At 36.5% G+C, this 25,721-nt stretch overlaps 1 long non-coding RNA gene across 1 annotated transcript in view; it reads right to left on the reverse strand.

The window, feature by feature from the left end:
- Positions 1-3,471: 3,471 nt before the first annotated feature.
- LOC134754704 (uncharacterized) overlaps positions 3,472-25,721 on the reverse strand; it is a 107,536-nt gene continuing 85,286 nt past the window's right edge. Inside the window, exon 2 of the long non-coding RNA XR_010128969.1 lies at positions 3,472-3,628. This is a non-coding gene — a long non-coding RNA (uncharacterized LOC134754704). The remainder of the gene's footprint in view (positions 3,629-25,721) is intronic.

A 25,721-nucleotide genomic window follows, 5' to 3' on the forward strand; every position in this document is an offset into this window, starting at 1 on the left:
ATATTTAGGCATCATCATCATCATTAACTTAAGAGTTATTCTCTTGTCGGTGGAGTATCTCCCAGCTTTCCCTATCCTGCGCCAGCTCTTTGACTTTTTGATACGGCACGACCCTTACTTTTTTTTTCACTTGATCTAAAAAGCTGCGTCTGGGTTTTCCTCTACCCCGCTTGCTTCCTATCCGCCCCGCCAGGATAGTTTTAAAGAAGTAGTCGTGTCGTATTAAGTGTCCAATCATTTTCCCGCGTCTATTTGCAATAGTGTTCATAATAGCTCTTCTTTCACTCACTCTTCTTAGCACCTCCTCATTCGTTATCCTGCCTCTCCAACTAATGCCTTTCATTCGCCTCTAGCACTACATTTCAAATGCTTCCATTCTCTTTCTATCTCTTAGGGTCAATGTCCACTAAAATAAATAATATATATTATCCAATATTTAGGTCCCGAATAATGCTATTCCTCTATGATTCCCGTAACACAATCTGCTGTCTTATTTACGCAAGTATGGCTACGCCACTTGTGTTTGCGATTTTAACACATAACACATTCTGTATTATTTTTATATTGATCGTTAGGGAATATTGCGCGTAATCGGCATCGCCCAAACATAATCGCTGAGCTGCTTAGAGCAGCCCGGAAACTGAGCGGAACCGAGACTTGTTCACGACACACTTCCAATAATAAAAATGCACACTTTAGTCTTTAGTCATTAAACATTTTGCGCTACATTTTAACGAGCATTTTAAATTTGTCTCTACGTTCATTAGCGAACTTTATTTTCGTATCGTAAAAGCGGGTCACGAGTACCAACAGTATGTACTTACAAGTGTAATTGAGTTGTCCAAATCTCGTTTATTTCACGCACAGTGGGCACCAATAAACAAAGAGTAGAAACAAAAGTAAGTCATTCCCGGGATCACCCAGGGCATCGAGTGACTTTGGGCCAATCAAAACTTGGGCCTCCCAGTGGCGATAGCTGATTTGTGCCCGTTTAGGCTAGGCGCGCACGAGCAACTTTTGTGTCCGCAACTTTCTTTTGTCCCTGTCGCACTTTCATGTACTACCCATAGACTTATTATTATTTATAACGACGGGACTTAATCGCGTAAAAAAAAAAACGCAAACGCGAACGCGATTAAGTCCCGTCGTTGTAAATAATAATGAGTAAAAATCGTGAAAGTTTAAATCAGTGTTACCCATAGACTTGATGTGAGAGATAAAATAGTTGCGGAGACAATTTTGTTCGTGCGTGCCTAGCCTTACCGAACTAACTCCAAGTTACGATTAGTTTTTGTATTGTTTACTTGGACAACAAACGGTCAATTTGTGTTTGCGTGAACCATCGGGCCGATGATTCATTTAATTCTGCCCAATTGACTGACAATCTATGACCAAACTGACAATCAAAATAGAAATTCCTAAATTTCAAAAATAAATCAATCATGACTTCGAATTATAAAAACCAATTAACACTTTTCTTTGAATAGGACATACAATGTTTTAAGTTATAAACTGAAATAGATATCATACACTGAAGAAAAAGTGACCAGTCTATCGGTGGCCGAGGCGGGAATCGAACCCGCGTCTTCATCTTACGCGGCTTAAGTCCTGACCACGGAGTCACGCACAAAAATCAAAATATTTTAGTAAAAAAAATTAAATTTTTGTCTCTAGTTGGATAGATGGCAGCACCATCTCTCTCGCTATATCGTAATCCAGTAAAGGATTCGTATAGGTGGTACGTACTGCTCGCCCTTAGAGCTGGTCATAGGCGCCTAGTCTTTCAACAATAGCCTACACCAGAGAATTTGGGAAGAGTACCGCCGTGGCCGGGTGGTCTAGTGGTCAGGACGTTAGCCGCGTAAGCTGAAGATGCGGGTTCGATTACAGCCTCGGCCACCGGTGGAATTGGTCACTTTTTATTTAGTGTATAATATCTATTTCAGTTTATAATTTAAAACATTGTTTGTCCTATTCAAAGAAAAGTGTTAATTGGTTTTTATAATTCGAAGTCATACTACTACTACTTAAAAAACACAAATCAAAATATTTTCATAAAATAATTTGATTTGTTCCCTAGTTGAATGTTTCAAGTTGTTTAGCAAATTGCTTACGCACTAGCAGTCACATGATTTTTCATATTGTTACCAGTATATTTTACTTACTAAATTTCCATTTATGGATAAAATTTCCATGTGAATAAATTATTTCTTTAAAAAATAACGTAAAACAAACGTTATTTTCATTTGAAATCTCGAACTATTCGATTGACCAATTCCGTACGCGTGAGAACATTTACTATAACAGCTAATGTGTCGTGAATTTCGCATGGTTAGTCAATTTTATAACGGTTTTCGTAAAAAGAAATTTTGGCATACGAGTAATATCAGTGTAAATAATAGGTATATATGTAATTTAATGACTGCAATTTCTGAGGACGAAATATTTTAAGCTATTATTTAGCTCTTTATATTTCCATTCTTATAAAATTATAAAATACAGTTGCATAATAGTACATTTCGATGCTAGTGCTGAAAGTATGAAGAATGACATATCCGCACGTGTATCGAACGACGTTTTTTAATACAGCTGCGAAAAAATAAGAAAAGCAACAAGTAAGGAATGGAATTCGAAACTTATATTATTAATTCTGTGACACTGACATCGTTGACATTGACATTAAGAAGAGGTGTTTTTCTAGCTTTTACTCGACTAGAATAGATTTTGTTATTATTATTGAACCCACTTCAAGGATTTTTTTTTTTCAAATGCATGTTCTATTAGACAGAAACAATTGTAAATATTAAAACATTGTACTATTATTACCTAAATATCGTTATTTACGATTATTTGTGTATCGTATATTTATAAAAACAATATCGAATGTTGCCTTTGGGAACTTAAAACATTCTTGCAGTAAGAAAATACACCTCTTCTTTGACAGGCGTTCCATTCCATTCAGACAACTTATTAAGAACGGTTTTTCAACATTAAAAAATAAACGTGTTATAATACTTATAATGATGAAGAGGTAAGTAATAAAATATGAAATATGCATATTTGTCGTATTCTTACATTAACAGTAGGTTTTTATATTGATTACGACGTTTAAAGGAAACTATTATTAACACTCATCAATAAGTAGTCATGAATTGGAACAAGTAAAAATTTAAAAAAATTGGAAAAGTAAAAAGCACTAGTTCGCGAAAACCAACTTTCCGCACGCTAAACAGCCACGAAAAGTAGCACTTTTTGAGCAACTGTATTAAAAAATATTATTCAATTCAATTATTTATTTCAGGCAAATGCCCATATAATTTGTGTTTGTGTTTGTATTATTGCGAAGCTGCTAACAACTATTAATTGCCTATGGTATTTATTCCAAAGATAAAGATTGACCCCGCTAAATTTGCACAAACTTGTCAGTAAGAATGCGTAAACATAAAAAAAAAATTACTCCTCCATAGAAAATGTCAATGTCAGACAGCCAACATTTATGAAACAGCCAATTTTTTTTCGCGATTTCGGGGTTAGTCCCATAATAAAAGTTGTTCAGTATGACCTAAATATTCACCCCGTAAATTGTTGCAGGTGACTAAATAAACACCCTGTATAAACTGCATCCATACTTGACGTAGCAGCTGGCATGAAAATTTAGCTTGGTCCGACTCTATTTATTTAATTCTGCTATCAGTCATTTAACTGACAAATTGTAGTGGTAAAATATAAAATAAAACACAAAAACGCCCATCCAGCGCCATAAGCACGTCGTGCAAATGACAACTAGTATACATTTTATTCCACTTTGCGGCTCGCTGTAAATTTATAGCTTATGTAGTAAAACTTCTGCCTTACTCTAAGTGAGACATATTCGCTTTGGCGTGAAATATCAAACTAGCATAAGTATCATGACAATGTGAGAGCATAAAACGACTTGACAGATGTCGCCCATTTGTTTAGTGCCCAGTAGGTGTATCGTCGAGTAGGAATTTTAAACCATTGGGACTCTTTGAATTGAAAGGTCTAGAATGACGCTTACTATAGTGTGCAAAAGGGAAGCCATCACGTATATAAACATTTTCATGAGTGCGAAAGAAGCAGACTATTACATAAGAAAACGTGACCACTTCTGAGCCTCAAACCGGCCGACAGCAACCGCTTGAATGTACCAAAACGTAAGGATAGCGGACTTGAAAATACGAAAAGCTATATCCAGGAGATACGGTAAGCGATAGTGGGATATTACAAAAACAAATAATTTTTGCAATCAGATATCGTTTCTGAATTCAAACCTTGCAATCCTTGCAGCAAAATTCTTTCACATTGTTCCGATTTTGGTATTTGATACAAACTGTCTACGTAGGGAATATATGCCTTAACCTAGCCCTTGACGGCCCCTGACCCCAGGGTAGACCAAAACAGCGATGGCTTGATGTCGTGAAAGGATCGCGCAAAGCGGAGAAAGGCAAGCAGGAAAGCGGACCCTGGCAAAGGCCGGGATAACGCTAGGTAGAAGAAGAATCTACATTGCAGATCTAATAGTGTTGTGTTCCTGCCGGTGAGTAAGGTTGCCAGAGCTCGAGGGAGAGGAGTTTTAGGGTCGGCAACGCGCATGTAACTCCTCTGGAGTTGCAGGCGTACATAGGCTACGGAGACTGCTTAACATCAGGCGGGCCGTATGCTTGTTTGCCACCGACGTAGTATTAAAAAAAAATCTGTGAATAAAGTATATGGGAATCAAAAATTTTGCAGCCATATTCCTATTTCCTTCAATCACGGGGCCTATGGTTTCCACTTAAGAAAATCAGGCTTGCCATAAGTATCTTTACTTGCTTACCGTCGTCGTAATCTCGTAATATTTAAAAAATCGTTTGTATCCAATCGTTATTAAATATAAAAGTAGGTACCTAATCCACCTAAACATAAAAACAACATTTTATAAACATTGCAATGGTGTAAAGTATTTGATAAGTACCTGATGGTATAAGTAATGTGTGGCTATTGTATTTGTAAAATGTTTTTTTCTTCGACAGGGTCACGTACAATTTACGTCGACTCTAGTTTAATCAAGTACTAACTAATACGAAATAAGAAAAGTTAAACAAAGGGGAAGTAGGGGAACGTAAGTTGGGAGAATTCGCGTCGGTCTTAGGACACAAAAATAGTTAACAGAATTAAGCGGAGCGTGAGCGGAATGCGCGGGTGACCGGGACTAATGAAGCGGGCGGGCGCGACGTTAAAAAATAATAATCGCGATAGAAGCCCGTAATTCTAGTGGCAGAGACTTGTGAAAAATAAAAAGCCAGATACAGCATGTAAACTTACGAGAAGCAAAGGGTACTCGTATAATAGAAATTTAAAATGAAAGTTGTGGCAGATAAATAGCTTAAAACTAGCACAAATATTATAAAACAGACGGACAGAGTCCCACGATAAAGGTTCCTTTTGTACCTTTTTGGTCCGGAACCCTAAAAATAACGTTAAAATTAAAAACTACAAAACACATTATGGCCGCGATGCATTAAGCAAACCTAGAGCAAACATTTTGTATGAAAGGTCCAAATTTTCAGTGCGGTAGCGACCTTTAAAACGTAAGTGAAAATTTTGAAGGGGGGTGAATCGTAGAAAATTTTAACTTCGACGAAATAAGCAACATCCTAATTAGTAAATTCAAGAGTTTTTAACCGCAGGGACCTACTTGGCCACCCTAATATGACGTGTGATGAGCACAACTTTACACGACCGGCATCGGAAGTCTTTAAATTAACTTTTTTCTATGTAGTAAAGTCAGTTTAAAATCACTTCCACGACGCGAAAACTATTAAAAAACACTTCGAAATTGTCAACTAATTTTTAACATCCAATCATTTTTTAAGCGAGCTACCAAATCTGTTTGCAATTTGTGTTTTTTGAAATTCGGATGCAGCAATCACCAGGAAGTGACACGTCAAAGTGACAAGCAATAAAGCATTCCGTTGCATTCTGAATTTGAATGTTCACGGGCCAATAAAAGCAATAAAAAATCAACAACTTTGTAGTAGAAAAAAATGTTTTTTTACGCCCGAAATGTACGATAGCCGATGGTACAAGTACAAAATAGATGTACAAACGTATAGGTACAGATGATTCACTCTATAACAGAATCGATGATTAATTTCTAAGCTGAAAAGGCAATTGATCGCGGTTGTTTGCCATTTATACCTACTGGTTATTTCGTTATTTAATTTTAAATGGTTTTTCATTACATTTGCTCCATAAAGATCTTACTTTATGCGTATATTGTTCCCGCGGATAACTTATTTTTTAAATGATGTTACTGATAAAAGAGTTTTACTTCAAAAATACTGACTTTTTTTTTGTTTATGTTTAAAAATATTTAATTTGATTAATTTAACAGCCGTTTAAAATATTTTTGCACAATTTTCAATCAGGGCTGAATGCCGGATGGGTTTGGACCTTCGATGCCTAATCTGTCAAAAATGACAATATGGCGGACGAATGTTTGAAATGTCACCGTATTTGAGAATTATTTCGCTTAATACAGTTTTTTCTTCTCAAGTGTGATGAAAAACATTGTGTGTAACACCTTGCCGGAGGTCATCTAACGTCGCTTTTTCTAGCAGGTAATCGCATAGTCGCCACTCAAGAAACTTTTTGGATAACACTCAACAAACAAACTTTCAGATAGGTGCCTGAATAGGTATTGTAGACAGAAAATCCCGTCTCACTTAGGCATTAAGCGAAAGTTCCAACGGTAGGTAGTTCGTTTTTATGATCAGAGCAATGAGCAAAGTTCGGACGACTACGTCAAATACTATAGTTAACTTTGGATATATAAAACAACGGCTTACTATTCTGGTAAACGGATATGCGCTTGTTGAGATAATGGAATAATAACTACTATTGTTTTACATGTACTTATAAACTAACGTTTTGTAAAAGAAAACGAGAAGAAACGCAAATAAACAATAGTTGTTTTTTAGGGTTCCGTATCTCATAAGGAAAAAACGGAACACTTATAGTATGGATGGTATAGAAAGGATGCCAATCTCTTATGGCAGAATTGTTGCAAAAGTGACCGCTTTCAGCTTTAAATAATTGTTCCTTTCCTAATCTCTCCGGTAGCGCTAGTTAGGCTCTGGGACGTGAGTATAACATGAACCATATAAGGCAACAAATAACCCGACCAAATTACGTAGGTTGTTTTTGGTAGTATTTCGGTGTATGGTGGCGCCGCCTAATTACTGTTCTTTGATGGACACTTTTCATACATAGAGATTTGGCTCCTTTATATAGTCTCCATGACTTATAGGATCACTTGTGCGTCTGTCTGTCACAGTCTATTTGCTCCGCAACTACTGTCAATTAAGTTGAAATTTGGTACACCTATGTAAGTCTGTGACCCGAAGACGGATATGTAACGTATTTTTTTTACAAAAATAGAGGCACAACACAACTCTTAGGTAAGGTAACTGGCAGAGTTAAGTGACAAGAACAATAATTTGGTCAAATAATCTTTATATTGCCAATTGTTATACTTATTTACATGAAAAAAGGTGTATAAGTAGAAAAAACATTAATTGTGTATTGGCCCTTACTTTCTAAACAAGCAAAAAACGCATTTATAGTTTGTCAAAGGACAGTCTCATTTCAAACATAGACAGAGCTAAATTCAATATACGCGATATAATCCGTTTTCATAGTTTTATTTCAGAGACAAAGAGAATTATACTATCTTTGTTTTACACTAGTACTAGTTACCCAAAAGAAAAGAATGAGTATAGTTTTTTTTTGTTCTTATTTACTGACAATTTGGTTTGACCAATTATATAATTATTGTCTTCGGTTACCGCGATAGTTACTCATGAAATAAAACTATGAAAACGGATTATATCGCGTATATTGAATTTATAATACATCCCGACGTTTCGAACTCTTTACAGCGTTCGTGGTCAACGGGTGACTGAGGAAAAATTACAAAGTGCAAAAATACCCACATACTAAAATAATGAACAATCATAGACTACAAACTTTAAGGCTGGTTGTACATGCAGAATCGGTTCATAAGGCTAGTTATACACTATATTTATTTAATATAATATAATTATAATAATATAAGTATAATTATATAATTCCTAATTCCAAATGCACATTGGCTGACACACAAATTGACAGCGCACAAGTGAATCTAATTATACCGGGAATGCCGAACTAACTAGAATCAAAGATAGATATAACTCCGTAATAGATGGATACAGTCTAAGGAAAAAACGTGCCTCGAAAATCAAGAAAATTTGATTCTCGTTCAGAGGGCGCTACTAGTTTTGGCCTACAGTCGTATAGATGGCGTTGACGGTTTGAAAGAAAGAAAGAAAGAAAGAAAATACATTTATTTGACGCCACAACATAGTACATAAAAAAAAGAAAAGCATGCAGACAAAAAAACATTTGGACGCCAAAAAGGATCCCCACTCAGCATAGTGCCGCGGCAAACCGTGGCGCTGGTTTTCTGTGGGGACCTGGCTTAATCTAAAAATAATGGTTTCGTTTGTTATTTAACAATTTTAACGCATATCAGTGAAAGAACATGGGTCAAAATCATCAAAATAATTAATGCAAATAAAAAAAATCATTTATCTATATTTAAATACATTTTATCGTATTTTTATAAATCTTCATTTTTGGTTTGAAAGTGTGTCGACAGATGGCAGTGAATTTCTGGGGTTACAAAATTTACTATGACAGTACCGCTCTAGTATAAGTTACTCTATGCTAGAATGTTGAAACAGAATCGCTGCATTATCTAATTGTTCGGCGGTGGTGCTGATGTGGAAACTATCGATTCATTGTATTTGCTCTATTCGATGGAGAGTAGCAATCCGCCTTGCGAGCTGATAATTAATATTTTTGGTACATATTAATTTAAGGTGCTAACATATTAGTAACTAATATTTTAAGATATGGTACTTTACATTAAAACAAAATATTAACTTTAAAAAATTAGGAAAATTTTGCATATCATTTGTTTGTTTTCATTTACCGAAAGCCGTACAACTCGACAAAATCCCTAACCACCGCAGTGCTCTATCTCTTTGCATTTGATACCATTCACCTAGCTAACCAGAAACTTCACCAGATGATTGTTATATGGTCGCCATAAAAACTTATACCCTACCCTTACCCTTACCCTACCCTTACCCTTGTACTTATACTTATACCTTACTTATTACTTAGACCCTGTTTATCATCCATTCTATGCACAATGTGCCCTGCCCTCTGGCTCTGGCAATGCTTGTAAATTCTATTACCTGTTATTAGATTGTGTCTGGAACCTGTTATTAGATTAGATTATTTTATTTCATTTATTTATTAAATTTGCCTGCAATAAGAATTCACATCCCGATCGTCATAAACTACAAATTACCAACATGCAAAAATTTCAAAATCAAAACCATAAAAAATATTCATCTCATCATCTCCCAAAGAGGATCGGCGTCTATTAAATATCTTTGTGAACTGGCCATTATGCATTAAGTCCGCCATTTGTACATTATTTTTTGTATTTTGTGCAATAAAGCTTAAATAAATGAATGCCTTGGAATTTAAAAGTCTCTTCAACCGATTATCGACTTAAAACACTAAAAAATACTACTTCATTTCATATTAACGGTTAAACGCAGCTTAAGGCCACCAGCAGCGACTAAGCAAAACGTATGCTTTAATAAAAACGTTTCTTTATAATTTGGACGTGCGAAAATTCCGAGTGGAATTTCCTGTGAAGGTGCGAAATTTCTCTAGAGCTCATGATAACACAATAAAGGGGAATTTATTTAAGAGGGTCGCGCTTTATGCGGTCGTCCTGCTTGAAATAACGGTGTTTATGTGATACTACGAGTATACTGGCTGTGTTTGAATAAGGGAATACAGGTAAGAGTGGGGAGTAGCTACATATACCGGGTGTGGCCTGAATTAGACAAACATCAGCGACTTTTAAAAATAACTTGTGTTTTGATTTAGTACGCTGGAGTTTATTTTTAGGCGCAATGTATTGTGAATTTTGTTATATTTAAGAAGTGTTTAAGGCGTGACAAGCAACGTCAATCACAGTTTGAAGCGTACAGTGAAGATAATATTTATTCTGTATAAAAATAGGAAGTAAAGACTTCATAATTTTTAAAAGTTATTGAACAAAAGTGTTACCGTTCGAGGAGTACCTACAATGTATGTTTTAATTATTTGCTCGTGTTACAGGCAGGGACCGGCCCGCTATCCCTTATCGGGGTTTTATAAGGGTATTGCATAAGGCTTAACTCACCATACCCTTTGCCAGACGAAACCCTTTGTTTTGGTTTTAAAAACCCTTATATAAAGCTACCACATTTGAGTAATCGGTAGCCCAAATACCCTTACAAAACCCTTATCATCCGCTCACCAACACCTTGCATATTGCTTATAAGGGTTAGCCTTATAAAGGGCTTCCCTTTTAGCATATAAGCGTGCTAATTTAAGTCGTCTACCTTGTTCATAAAGCACACATTACTTCGAATCCGAGCGATCGTCGGCGGCGACGGCGGCGTTCTTTGACTAGGCACGTATTTTCTTTCCTTTTCATACACTACCGTAGATATATACTAATCCTGTCTCTTTCACGCAAAGGGAAACCTTTATAAAAAGCGCTTAAAGATAAGGGTAACCCTTATTAAGGGCTAGCCTTATTTTTGGTCAGCTTTTCGGTAAGGGTTAGTCAAAGGTAAGGGTATGAATGGGCTTGCAGTTCAAAAGGGAAAGTCTTTCAATGTGTTAGCCGTGTTTAAGTGTTGCCCATTGAAAGGGTTTTATCGCGGAAAGGGTTGTCCGGTCCCTGGTTACAGGCTACACCCGGTATATATAAGACAGTTTATAATTTTGTTTCATTTAAACGCAAATATATCAGGCCTGGTGTAGACTATGTCGATCTTGTCGGCGTATTCGGCCACGGTATTTCCCTTATTTTATATTTTACACCATAAATCGTCATAATTGGTCCTTTTGTCAATAGACGAACCAGACGAATCTTAAAGTATTACCATTAAATATGACACACACCTACAAATTTAGTGCTAGGTTAGTGAAATAAAAAATATTTATTTTTAAATGCTAATAATCTTTCAACATGGTTATAATTAAAAACCCAGGTGCTCAAGATTAAAAGTTACCCAATTTCAATATTTAACGTTAATTTTAATGAAAAACAAACCTAAATTTAATTATCTCGCACAAACCTGGCAATTATGCGCAAATTCTAAAACAAACTAGTTTAAATCAGACCAATATCGCACGTTCACGATTTTGAAAGCTAACAGACTAATTCCATAATAATTCGCGCACGCATAGTTGAATAAATATGCTTAAAACTACGTTTACATACTAGATAATAAGGTTAGAGTGATTACATATGTTTCATGTTTAAAGTAAGTACACAAATCTAAAATATTAAATTATTTAATATGTGTTACACTAATCTTGGGATCGCTATACTCACTTGGTCTTAAATTTGCTAAAATATAATATTGTCTTCGGTTACCGCGATAGTAACTCATGAACTGATTTTGCATGTACAACCAGCCTTAAAGTTAATGATGGTTGATTATTTGTGTATGTGGGTATTTTTTACTTTGTAGCTTTTCCTCAGTCACCCGTTGACCATGAACGCTGTAAAGGGTTCCGAACGTCGGGATGTATTATAAATTCAATATACGCGATATAATCCATTTTCAGTTTTATTTCATTAGCTAAAATATTTTAATTTACTAAATGTGTTTCCTTTTTATACATTCATGAAAAATAGGCCAGGTATGCAGCAAAGTAGAAACATGAAATGCAAAAATCAGTCAATAAAACGGCTACAATGTGGAAAATTATAAATAACTTAAAAAATAATGTAAAAGTGAAGAAAAACCTAAAAATTACGGTCAAGTCACAAAATATTACAACAGATAACCCTAACCTCATAGCAAATACCTTCAATAATTTCTTTGCTTCAGTTTACCATAATAGTCAAGATACTCACGACGACAATCCTCAAGTCGCCCCACGTGGTCGTCCAGTTCGCACTCCAGTTACTACATCTATGTTCTTGTATCCTGTCTCAGAGCTTGAGGTTTTTAAACTTATACGCGGACTTAAAAACACACATAGCACAGGAATTGACGATATCCCTTCAACATTAATCAGATTGTGTGCCACCGAACTTGCAACACCACTGTGTATATTAATTAATCAGTCTTTTAATGAAGGGGTGTTCCCACAGCAACTTAAAATATCAATTATAAAACCTATACATAAAAAAGGTAGTACTCTGGACACTAACAACTATCGGCCCATAGCTCTCTTACCCACCCTTTCTAAAATATTCGAAAAATGTATGTGCAACCGTGTCTACAATTTTCTGGAAAAAAATGAGGTACTGGACGACAGACAATATGGCTTTAGAAAAAATCGTTCAACTGCCTTTGCCCTAACCAACTACACACAAGAAATCATGGAAACCAAAAATAACAAACGCCTGGCCGTCGGATTACTCTTAGATCTTACAAAAGCATATGATAAAGTTTCTCATGAGATTATGCTAAATAAGCTATACGGGTCAGGAATTAGAGGCATAGCTTATAACTGGTTCAAATCTTACCTGGAAAACCGAACGCAGCTTGTTCAGATAGACTACCTAAATCCATCCAGTCATGAATTAGAAACAGTTCGGTCTGACATTACAGAAACAAAAGGCTCAATCCCACAGGGCAGTGTTTTAGGCTGTCTTTTATTTCTGCTATATGTTAATGACCTACCGAAAGAAATTGATGCCAAATGTACATTATTTGCAGATGACGTCTCCCTCCTTTTTAGTTTTAATATAAATGAAAACTACAACGTAAAGCTCGCTCATACCTTAAATAATATTAACCAGTGGATGCGCGACCATAATCTCACAATAAACTCAAATAAAACAAAATTAATGCAATTTTATCCATATCAAAGAACACCATTACAATTAAAACTGTCACTTAACAGAACAGATATTGAGGAAGTAGATAATTTCAAACTCTTAGGTATTACCCTTGATAACAATATTAATTTTAAAACACACATAACATGCACTAAAACTAAGATATCCCAGTTTCTATATGGACTTTTTACGCTTCGCAAAACCACAAATTTAACAACAGCTCTAACTGCCTACTACGCCTTTGCAAATTCATGGTTACGATATGGGATCTTAACATGGGGTAACAGTACTGATGCACACGACTTATTTGTGATGCAAAAAAAATGCATTCGTGTATTAATGGGAATTCGAAATAGGGATAGTTGCAAACCTCATTTTATTAAACTTGGCATACTTACTCTACCATCTATATATATTTTTGAATTGGGCATGTATGTAAGGAAAAATATTAACTTATTCAGAGAGCTACCAAACAAAAGACTAAAATATAAGCTTGAGCAACCTGTCCCAAATCTAGAAATATATCGGAAAAGCCCTCATTATGCAGCAGTAAAATATTATAATCACATCCCAAACCATATAAAAGCAGAGGAAAGAGACGCGACATACGAAAAAAAGTTGAAATCATTCCTTGCAGAAAAAGCATACTACTCAGCCACAGAATTCCTAGATGATATTTTTCATAAGTAATTAATATAATTTTGATATACCGCTATTATAAGGCTTGTTAATGTTCCAAAGTTAGTACGTAAGTAAACTTATTAATACTTAGCTTAAGAAAATGTTTGCAACACCCTTCTGGGGTCCATGTGATACTTATATACTCTGTATTTTTTTGTAACAACTTTTTACCATGGTGCAATAAACGATATTATGATTATGATTATGAGTTTGTTGGCGAGCGATGGTACGGTCATTTTAAGTGGAAAATCTTGTTCATAATGTACATAATAGTAGTGGGTCTTTATGTCTTAAATAATGTATGTCCATCATCCATGGCATTATTCATGCAGTACAAATCATTCACACATCGATGAGAGATACAAAAATGTTACAATAGTACATTGTGATACAAGTGTGACGTCATTACACATGAGGTGATATTGTGCGCGCGAGCTGTAAGCGAGCGCGCAATAAGAAAGCCGATGTGTGTAATGACCAATGCACACGCGTTTCATACGACGTTTTTCAACACACTTGCGAGGAAAAAAAGAAACTTTCATATTAATCAAATTTTAATTGTTAAAACAGTAAAAGTCTAAAATCTGTCATACTGCCGGCCGCCCCTCGCCCCGGCCGCGATGCCCGCCAGTCTGTCCAATTAAAGACGGCTCCGTTTCCATGCAAGTTACCTTCTTAACTCAGTCGGATAATATAATGAAAAAGCATGAGTGTTATAAATATACTGAAAAAGCACGCGTGTTTAATATCTAGGATTATATACGGCCCGCCTGATGTTAAGCAGTCTCTGTAGCCTATGTCAAACCTCTTGCGCGGCGTTACAATATTTCACGTTGTCAACATGCGCGCAATAAGTACGTACAGTTAAGTCGCTCGCGGCACAATTCCCGATAGGGTCATTTTAAGGGTTCCTATTACTAACACTCCACTGTCCGTCTGTCCGTCTGTCTCTCTGTCACCAGGCTACCAGGCTACAAAGTACGGAACCCTCGGCGAGTCCGACTCACACTTTCCGGTTCTTGAGCTCTAGTCAGACTTCTATAGTTATTCTAGTTCGTTGGATGCCCTTATCAAGTTCTCAAGCTTGATATTGTACCGGTACCTACATTACTAAAGGGTATTACATTATTACATTGATATCGACCTGTCAGTTAGAACAAAAATTTGACAGTTTCAAACAACTGACAGGCCGATATCGTCCGGCGGACTAATAGTCATTGGGCCCCTTAAAACGCGAAGCTGCAAGCTTTGTCATTGCTAATAAATCATATCATTCATAACAGCATTACGTATGCACTATTATAGCATCAGGCGCGGGGTCCGAAACGGCGATAAGCTTATAATGCCTTCGCTAACTATCCCTATATTAAAACTAACGGGTTGTAAGCGTTTTTACGAGCTTGCTGCTGAACAGATGAACTCAGTTAAAGTATACACAGTAAATTAACTTTGAGCTAATACAAGACCTGCGGCAGTAGCACGGTTGCATTTTTATCGCTTGTCATCATGATGCCTGTCTCGTTCTAACAAGTATGTAAGAAGTGCGAAAGTGACGGTCATAGTGACAGGCAATAAAAATGGAACCATGCTGCGCCTGCTGGTCGGACGCATTCCTAAAGTCAACAACAGACATTTTGTTAATGAACCGCTGGACTGGCAGCAGAGGGCCTAACTTGAACCACTTCGTTCGTTGGTTAATACACAATACTTAAACTGTGTGACCATATTTTCCAAAATGTCAATATCCTACGTTTGTACTAGGTACTGACTACGTTTGTACGGAGAAACAGTCGTGCACTATCGTGTTAAGTTGTGATATCTATGAAATGTCATTGAGTTGGCCTACATTAAAAACTCAACCCTTCCACATACAACATACCTACTTAATTATACTGATAGCTTCAAGAATTTCAAGCTGCTATATTTAATTAATATTTTATAATAAGGTAATCTCTAAATTCATACAACTGTAGGTACTTGAAGTTGAAGTACTGTGTAGAATGTTCATACTGCAGCTAAGCCTCGTCGGATAAGCGGCAAATTTACGATACGCTCTCGTTTCCACGACAAACACGGCGGACAAGATTTTAATGATAGGGACAATTTCGTGCATAATGTAATTAATGTATGTTATACTTACGGCTTAAATCTTTGAGCTCTTGCAGGCATATATATTTATATATATATATAGTATTTATCATGGTCTTTGATAACGTTAAAAGTACAATTTAAAAAGTTTATACATGTACATATATACATATGTAGGTATTGTAGGTATATTACGTTTTGTAAAGGATTTGCCACACTGGATGCGTTCTGCATATATATCTAGACACTGGAATATTGACGGTATTATTGTGATTTTGAACCGACTTGGTGACTACTCACTCATTTATTAGTTATTGCTTAAAATCTAAAAGTATTGAAAAGAAAATAATGATAGTGTAACAATAATAAATCACCGCTATACTTACTCAACCTCGTATCTGCAACACTCATTTGATGACAAAATCACCCGTATTCCGAATGAAAGAAAAGCGACATTTCCATCAAATGTTTGTTGCAGATATGAGGTTGAGTAAGTATAGCGACGAAATGTAGCAATTGATTTAAAAACCTTTATTAGTTATTTTAAAACTTACGTTTTTTTATAGTAAAGGCTACAAAATACATTAAAATTAAATGTAAACACAATATAAAAACTCATATGTAAACAAAACTACAAACAAAAAAGAAAATAAAACTCAGTCAAGCAACTGATTGTCTTATGTAATGAACTTGGGTTACTAATTTGTTCGTCTTTCAATCAGCCTCTCACCCTAAATGCATATGCCGTCTACTTTGCGTAATGGATAAAAAATTGGTATGACGTACCTATTGATTTTATCGTAATCTGACATCTAAATTGTATTTCTGTTTGTTTAATTATCTGACATCCGGTTTTTATTTACTGCCGCAACTACAAATATTTCAGTGTTATTTTTAACCGACAAATGGCAAAAGCACGCATAAGTTTTTAGAAAATGTTCCTCCAAATTACTCGTAATTACGTGTAATTAAAAAATCTACCTCTTGTAGTGTACATAAATACGACATAATTACTGGTAGGTTAACCTACCAAACTTGAGAGGCCAATTCGAACGTACATTGACATCAGAATGATATCTGAATGACGTCATTTAGTTATCGTGCGTCTCGCTCGCGCCAATACATGTACGGACGAGTGAAATGCACTATGACTGAATGACATCATTTAGATATAATTCTGATGTCAGTGTACGTTCGAAGTGTTCGAACTGGCCTATTTATATAGGTAGGTATATCTGTCTCTGCAGTAGTCAGTGTATTTTTTGTTAAAAAGTAGATACCGATCAACAAGTACCGACTTGTATCACAACAAAGAAACTCCGATGAATACATTCGATTGATACCGTATTGCCGCACACTCGCCGTATTTTGGTCGCGATAAAAAGGAACCCTCGAAAGACCCTTCCGAGTCTACCGAATGTCGTTGAGATAGCTTTCGTATGGAGGCTGCTCGCTGCTATTATTGGATTATGCGACATTCTTGTGTAAGTTAATCACTAGACTTATATTGACCTGGATATAGACCGTGATTTGAATCAAAGCTCTAAATAGTGCGGCGGTTTTGTTAATGTCTAGAAGTATATCTAAAAAATCGGGATAAAATATATATTTTATTGCCCACGCACCACTTCTTGTCTCCAGCAAGCTCAGCCGAATTTCACCTTCCCATACAAACGGAGTTTCTGAATCCATGTCAATAGTCGATTTCTGAGTAGTCTACACATGTATATTTTACTTGATGAATATTTTTTCATTATTCCTTATTATTTTAAACTAGCTTTTCTGCGTCCTGCTTCGTCTGCGTGGGGTTAGTAATTTGGGTAGCTTATTTTTTGCCCAATCTGCTTTTTATCGATTTCCCATACAAACTTCCACCCCCCTTTTCACCCCCTTAAACGATGATTTCTGGGATAAAAACTACTCTATTTCCTTCCCCGGGACTCGAACTATCTCTCTACCAAATTTCAACTAAATCGGTTCAGCGGTTTAAGCGTGAAGAGGTAACAGACAGACAGACACACTTTCGTATTTATAATTATAATATTAGTATGGATACTTATTCCTTCATCCATTCCTTCGTGAAATTATTTCGTGAACCTTCTACGCAACTTTGTCGTCGCTAATTTGTCTGTTATTTTAAAACAGACTTCAAGAATAGTCCCTGCTCACGGAAGGGTGCATAGTGAGTCTGGCACCGCTTAATTGGATCCAACGAAGATTTCCCAAAGGCTACTGTCAGTTAGCTTAGCACTCGCTCTACAACACAACCTGAACAATTAGCTCCATGCATGATTTTATTTTTATTTTTGTAATCATAATATATATCGTTTGAACACCGGAAAAAATAAAAATACTTTTGTAAACCTTCATGAATGAGGCTAATTATGCAACTGAGATTTTATTTGAACAATCGACCTGGATATCTTTTTTTAATAATTTAATAGTTTCAGCAAAGATGAACCCCCTAATTTATAAAACTTAGCAATATATTCATATTCCTTTATTCATAAAATTACAAATTTTACATGTCAAAACGGTAATTAATATTCATACCATATTAATATTCATAAGGACTTAAATTTTTACTCTTACTAACAAACATACATGTCAAAATGACAGACAGCGGATGGACAAACGATTATCAACGACTTGTTTATAATTATAACGCCATTACTGTTTGTACCAGATGTGTAAGATCCATTCTTCGAATTTGACTCCACATATTGATGCGGTTAAATCACAAAGTAAGAGGTGCAAACTGAAAGTTTTTAGAATCCCCTCCTCCTCCTTGCTTCGTTCTCCTCAGTGCTGAGGGTCGTGACCTCCTACGTGGAGCACATGATACCGGATAGCAGATTTCCAGGCATTTCGATCTCTTGCGACTTCTAAGGCATCATGGACCTTGATGGATAGCGATTTGCTAACCTGGTCGGACCACCGCGTTGGACTGCGGCCCCTTCTCTTTCCTTCCACCGAACCAGTGACCATGAGTTTTTCCAGGTTGTCTCCAGTCTTCCTGGCTATGTGTGTGTGTGTGTTTTAGAATAGAGAAAACTTAATTAGGCCGTCACTCTTTATATTAATGCGTGCTTGAACTCTTTCTGATGACGTGTAGACAGTTTCATTAGGTTTTTTTTCTGCTGATATGCAGCGTTTTTGTCTATTTTTTTATTTATTAAGCGATGTAAAGTTTTGACGTTGCTGTTGAGTGACATGCTTCTCTGAGCATCCATTAAATAATTATAAAGGCGATTAATTTGAAATTAAAAGTGTAAACAACCGTACGAGAAATCATTATAAAAACATAACTAAAGCCTATATACCTTATTCTGTTGTTGGCTGAGCCCACATGGAGCCCGCAATGAAAATCGTATGAAATGTCGTGTCAAAATTATGATTATGATCAACATACAATTTTCAAATCGCCAGCAATCCGGAAATACAAATGACAACCGAATGAATTATATGCCTCTCAAAAGTCCTTAATTATTCGGTGGACTAAATCCACTGACCCACTTTATTTTATCACACAAAATAAATAAAAACAGGCAGGTAGATGGGTGTTTGATCCAAACGCCTGTTGCTCTGGCCACACCGGAGTCCCGAAGGGCCTCGTTAGCCGATTACAAGTCTAATGTTTTCGATTTTGCCGTAAAAAAGAAAGCGGTTATCTGCCCACGGACAATTTACTGACGCCAGGGCGGGACGCTGTCGGCATACAATAAAATAAAAGGCATTTTTTGCCCAGAGTGCCACTAAGGCGGTGCGGGAACTTGCATGAGATTTTCGATACATTTTATTCTCATATATATTTATATATAAGTATCGTCGTTCGGTACCTACTGACAACACTAGTTTTATTAAGCTTACTGTGGCTAGCCCCACAAGTCGATTTGTGTAAGATTGTCCTATAAAATGACGCTAATGATATTTGGATTTAATATTTTTTTACCTTTAAATATTGTAACTCATTTTTAAATGTTACAGGCACAGTGTCATTGTGCCCTCTTGAAGAAACCACACGTATAAAGCAAATCCAAATTTTCCGCCTCAACCTTCAGGAATAGGTTACATATTAGTGTTGTTTAAAAGAAAACAGGGAATTAGCGGAGGCCTTTGCATGTCGCCAGCAAAATACCAAAAACGGTAAGCCAAACTATTCAATTTGAAATTTCTGCCCACCTAATGCTCAGCAGTTACCATAGTTATGGACGCTTACAAATCCAGGTGTGGCAATACTTTAAAAGGTCCTTTTGAAGAACCCTTAGTTTCATGAGAAAACCTCAGCATTGAGTACATTTCACATCTAAAAATCGTATTAATTTACCTTTAACTTGTTACTCATCGATATCCGTCCATTCCTTACCCCGTCTCTCGCGGCGCCTCGTTATGTCTCTCCGAGGACTGCGCTATATTTGAGGAGAAAAGAAATACCGAAAATTTACCTAATCTATATATCGCGCGATAATCTTCGCTCCGGCACGTAAATTCGCCAAGAAACGCTTTTTTCCTCGCCGATCAACCTAATTTTGAACATAAAAGAACGATCGCGATATTAAGTTTAAACTGATCTCGCATTTGTGTTAAAAAATAATCTAGAGTATTTACAGTATCGCGTTATCAACCACTGACAGATATATCTTTAACAAATCCAGATTAAATTCATATCCTGTTATGAAATACAATCAGAAGACGCCTCCATGTTAACCTCCTGACGACCGGGTTTCAATATTTGCCAGCTTAAATTGAACTCTGTTAAGTTGACAGAGTCAAAATTTAATTAAAGCCTATGTCCTACGTGTAGGACGCGGGTCGTCAGGAGCCTAAATTAATTTTAGTGCGACATTAACTCGTCGGAACTCTGCTTTAGACGCGAGCTCTTTCTCCAACCTCTCGTTTGCTGCAAACGTAAATACCCATTGCTGGAATTCGGTAGGGGTTGGTGGTGAGATGCTCTACGGCAAATTCATTTGGCTTTTGCTCCCAAACTAAAGGGGTACAATTTTTTTCAAGCAATTTCATGGCTCATGAGCAAGAAGTGATTTCCGTACCGTCAAGTGGAATAAATGGGGACAAACAAAACAATACAAATAAATTATTTCCCAAGTATATGACAGTGGCTGACGGCAGTGTACCTACTTATAATCTTTGAATCAGGATTTACCAGTTTTAGGGTATTTTTTTCTAATAATTACCCCATCTGTCTTCAGTTACCACACTTGACGATACTATGGATGGCGTGTCCGCCCTGTGACATAATATGTATATCTCTGTTAGCCCTAGGCGCAACAATTGGATAACAACCGGCTGGCGGCTCGCCAGTGCTCGGGTTGGAGGTGTGAGCCCGCGAACGATAGGTGCAATGTTTGAGTATTGAGACCCAATGATACATATAACAATAGTCCAATTTTCGTTTAATTTCTAGACAATACACAGGTTTTTGATATTTTCAATCGCCTAGGAAAATTGATTAGCAACAGTTTCATTTCGGAAATCAACCAAATATTAACTTAAATTTTTGCGAGCGATTTGTTTTAGTTTATTCAAAACTGAGCTAACACAGCAGGGACCCGTAAAACCTCTTACAATACCTACATTTTTTCAATGACTAAGATTCGTTTTACCTAGATATTTGAAAAATGGTTACGAGTAAAGAAATTGAGATTATTTGGTGTAAAACAATTTACTTTTTTACATAATGAAAATAGTAATAGGGTAAGAGTAGGTATTAGTGCGAATGGAGCGGATACTTTGCTATTTTCTACTTTGTAACAATGAAGAATGCTGAATCGTTCTAAAATTGGATTTTCTAAAAACAAATTTTTTTTGAATTTCTCTATTACTACATTCATCTTTTCTAGCATTTCCAATTTAAAGGGTCGGCAACGCGCATATAATATCTCCGGTGTTGCAGGCGTCCATAGGCTACGGTAACTGCTTACCATCAGGCGGGCCGTATGCTTGATTGCCACCGACGTGGTATAAAAAAAAACTTTTTTAGGTTTAATATAAAAAGAAGATAGAAATAATAATAAATGACTAATATTTCATGCTTCTAAACAAATAACGGCATACAAATTTTACATGCATAACAATTATCGAATTGCCAATAACAAAAGAACACTAAAAAGCTTGAGTCGTGACTCGTGACATCTTGCTGCGACTCGCTTTCAGGGAAACCAGGAGAAAAACGAAAGCTAAACATTTTACAAAAGTGAACTTTCTGTGCAAAAAAAGAATAAGACAAGGCTCGTTAGCACATCAAAATGTGTGGAACAAAGAAGATATTAATATTTAGATATAAGTAGCGTTTTAGTGCCCCGGTACTAAGAGCAAACTATTTTTATGACTGTATTCTAACTAGCCAAATATTTAACAAAAAAAAAACAAAGTATAGCGTGATATTAAATTTCTCTTATGCAAAATGTAATCGTAAATGCAAAATACAAGACTTATTTGCCACATTTTACGGCAGCGGGTATTCAGCATTCTCTTAAAAGTGTAAATAAAATGCTTATGTAAGACCCTCCAGTGTAATAAAAATCCACTATCACCTAGCTGTGGCTAAATCAGTGCATTTTAAATTTGCGGCCAGTGTACTCTCGGGGAACACAGTGCAATTCAATTGAAGGTGTTTTAAATACTTAAATAGACCATTAGTGCTTTGCGATATTCTTAGCCTTCTTCTCAGAACTAGACTAGTATAAACAGGTTTATTAAAATTTGCTGAGCATTTCTGGATCTCCGGAACGTTTTAACACATGTGATGTAAGTTTAGGGTTGCCATAACTATAGGGGCATCGACCGGGATAATAGTTTTTTTTATTTATCGCGGGGGGCTTTCTTATTGGCCGGGACACCGGGACACCAAGTTTCAAACGGGGACATGTCCCGGCGGCGTACGGGCACGTATGGCAACCCTATAAGTTGCAACATATTCAAACCTAGTTAATGATAATTATGATTTAATTTTTTATTTGACAGTGCTACAGTTGTGTATTAGTTTTGATGGTGTTGATGTTGCCATTTTGGCAACACCACGTCGACGATCCTAACAACACTGAGCGTGACATACATCCGGAGCTATCAAACCGAACGTCATAAAAGGGCAAGCACAAGGCGGGAGCGACGACTAGTGGCATCTTGCAGCCACCAGCCACGGAGTAATTGTTTATACAGTGTATTGCTGATCTGGGTATAACTGTATCATACCTATTTGCCATATCATTCACGGTCGTTTTAAGTGTAATGGTCCACATTGTATTGTATTGTAGTTCGGGCGATTTTCCGCAACTCGACGACTGGCGCCTATTTTGCGTATGGTCCACATATTATACTTATTACGACCAGTTTATTCCTTGCATTACTGTTACGTAGATAAATAAAGCCTGACCAGTAATATATGATCATTGTCAAGAGGGCGCTGTTCATTCTTATGTATAGGGTGACAGTTCAGTATAGTATGAAAAAAATAGTTCCATTGAAATTCCGCAACATGGCGCGTGATCATCTATCTATCTATCTATACATATAATAAAGCGGAAGAGGGTCGAAAGTCTGTACATGGAAGATATTCGAAAAAAAATTGCCTGGGGATACTTAGAATCGATAACAGAACACATTCCAACAGTTTTTAGAATTTTTGTCTGTTTATCTGTTTGTCTGTTTATCTGTTTGTCTGTTTATTTGACCGCGCTACAAATGAAAACGGCTGAACGGATTTTGATGCAAACTTTACTAATCTGTCGAAAAAATCCACGGCCAGGTTTTAGGCTATAAAAATTTGAGAAATTTTACCCCTAAGGGGGTTAAAAAGGGGATGAAAGTTTGTATGGGGTTCAAGATTTATTTTAAGCTAGCAATTTGAAACTTCGTAAGAAGATATATTATTGAAATACAAGAAAACTAATTTCAGCGTTTTTGAAAATTCATCCCCTAAGGAGGTGAAATAGTGGTTGAAAGTTTGTATGGAGATCAATTTTTTTTTGAGTGCGTTACTTGAAACTTTGTATAATGAGCATATTATTATAATACAGGAAAAGTGATTTTAGCGTTTTCAAGAATTCGTCCCCTAACAGGGTTAAAAGGGGGTTGAAAGTTTGAATCCATTACAAATGCTTTGAAACTTCTTAGAAAGGTATGATAGATGATTACAAAAAACTAATTTTGACGTTTTTGGAAATTTAACCCCTCAGGGGGTTGAAAAGGGGATGAAAGTTTGTCTTGGGGTGCAAATTTTATTTTAAGCTAGGAACTTAAAACTTTGCAAAACGTTATTATATTAAAAAGCAAGAAAATTACTTTCAGCGTTTTTAAAAATTCATCCCCCATGGTGGTGAAAAAGCGGTTAAAAACTTTATCTTGATAACTATATCATTTTAGCTACTAGGCCAAGTTAGGTATCGATTTTGTATAAATCGGGTATGCCGAATTCATTTATGATATCAAAATGACACCATTCCCGAGTGAAAACACAAAAAATATGAAAAAACTTTTTTTAATTTCTCTTTACGCTTAAACCGCTAAACCGATTAAGATAAAATTTGGTATAGAGATAGTTTGAGTCCCGTGGAAGAACATAGGGTAGTTTTTAACCAAAAAAATGGAGACTGCGTTTGCATGGAGAAGCGGCCGTGCCCTTTCCTCTTAATAATGGTCACGAAGGTGGGTACTTTAAAAAAATCATTTTTCAGTAAATGTCAAACGATTTGGGACTTAAACGCGTTACCATGCCTTGCCGAAAAAAATCGAATCTTTCGCAAAAGTCTCGCAATGCATTGCGGCCACAAGGGGCACGGTCTCAGGAGACTGAGAAAAACCACGGTGAGAGACTCAGTGGCGCTCTAGCCAGGCAGGTCGCTTCGCTTTCGGCTGAAACGGCAAGCCAGCGCGAGTTCGATTGTGATCCCAAATATATCGTACGTAATACATATGTAGGCGCAGATCCTGACGGAGTGTGGCGCCGGAGAAGCCGTGTTCATCCCGCGTATCCTTCTCATTCCGAGCAACTTCCCGTTCCGCTTCAAGCGCCTACAGGTCCCCGTGAGCGTCTGCTTCGCTATGACCATCAACAAGTCGTAGGGGCAGATGCATTTCAAACTCCGAAAAAAAAAAAAGGGGCAGACGCTGCCCGCCGCCGGCGTCATTTGACTGATTTGACTGGAGGACCGATTTGGATGACATGATTTTGTTGGGAACACCCAAATATTCCGAAATATGTTTTTCCGATTTTTATAACCACGACTTTCATAATCCCGATTATTTATAAGTCCGAAATATCAAAATTACGATTTTTAAAAACACGATGGAATAAAATCACGAATGTGCTATTTCCGAAAACTTAAAATCCGATTGTCACTTGATAGAAAGCTTAAAGTTCCGATTTTACACTTTTCCGAAAATATTTTTTTTTCCGAATTCCTAAATTCTAAAAAATCATTGTCCGATCGGAAATAAAATAATTCGGTATTCAGAAATTCGGTTTTTTACAAGATCGGAAAAATGAAATCCGTGATATTCAAATGAAGACTCACGTTTTAGTAATTATTACGGGTACCTGTCGTGCCGCATCATGTTAAATTCGGCATAAAATATGTTTGGCATAAAAATTCGGCATAAATAAATTAGACAGAACTGCGAACCTGCGAACCCGAACTGTTGCTAGAAGTGGGTTAGGTTAGGTTAGAACTGCGACCCCAAAGAAAACGAACTGTTGCCAGAAGTGGGTTAGGTTAGGTTAGAATTGCGACCCCCAAGAAAACGAACTGTTGCCAGAAAAGTGGGTTAGGTTAGGTTAGAACTGCGACCCCCAAGAAAACGAACTGTTGCCAGAAAAGTGGAAATTTAAAAATTGGGATATTTAAAATAGGAATCACGTTAATTCGGAATAAGGGCAATTCCGAATTCGTGATTTTGAAAATCGTAAATGTTAAATTCGGTGTTTGCCACCATCGGAATTGTTATAGTCGGA

The sequence above is a fragment of the Cydia strobilella genome, chromosome 1 (genome assembly GCF_947568885.1).
Source record: "Cydia strobilella chromosome 1, ilCydStro3.1, whole genome shotgun sequence".
In the NCBI taxonomy this organism is placed as follows: domain Eukaryota; kingdom Metazoa; phylum Arthropoda; class Insecta; order Lepidoptera; family Tortricidae; genus Cydia; species Cydia strobilella.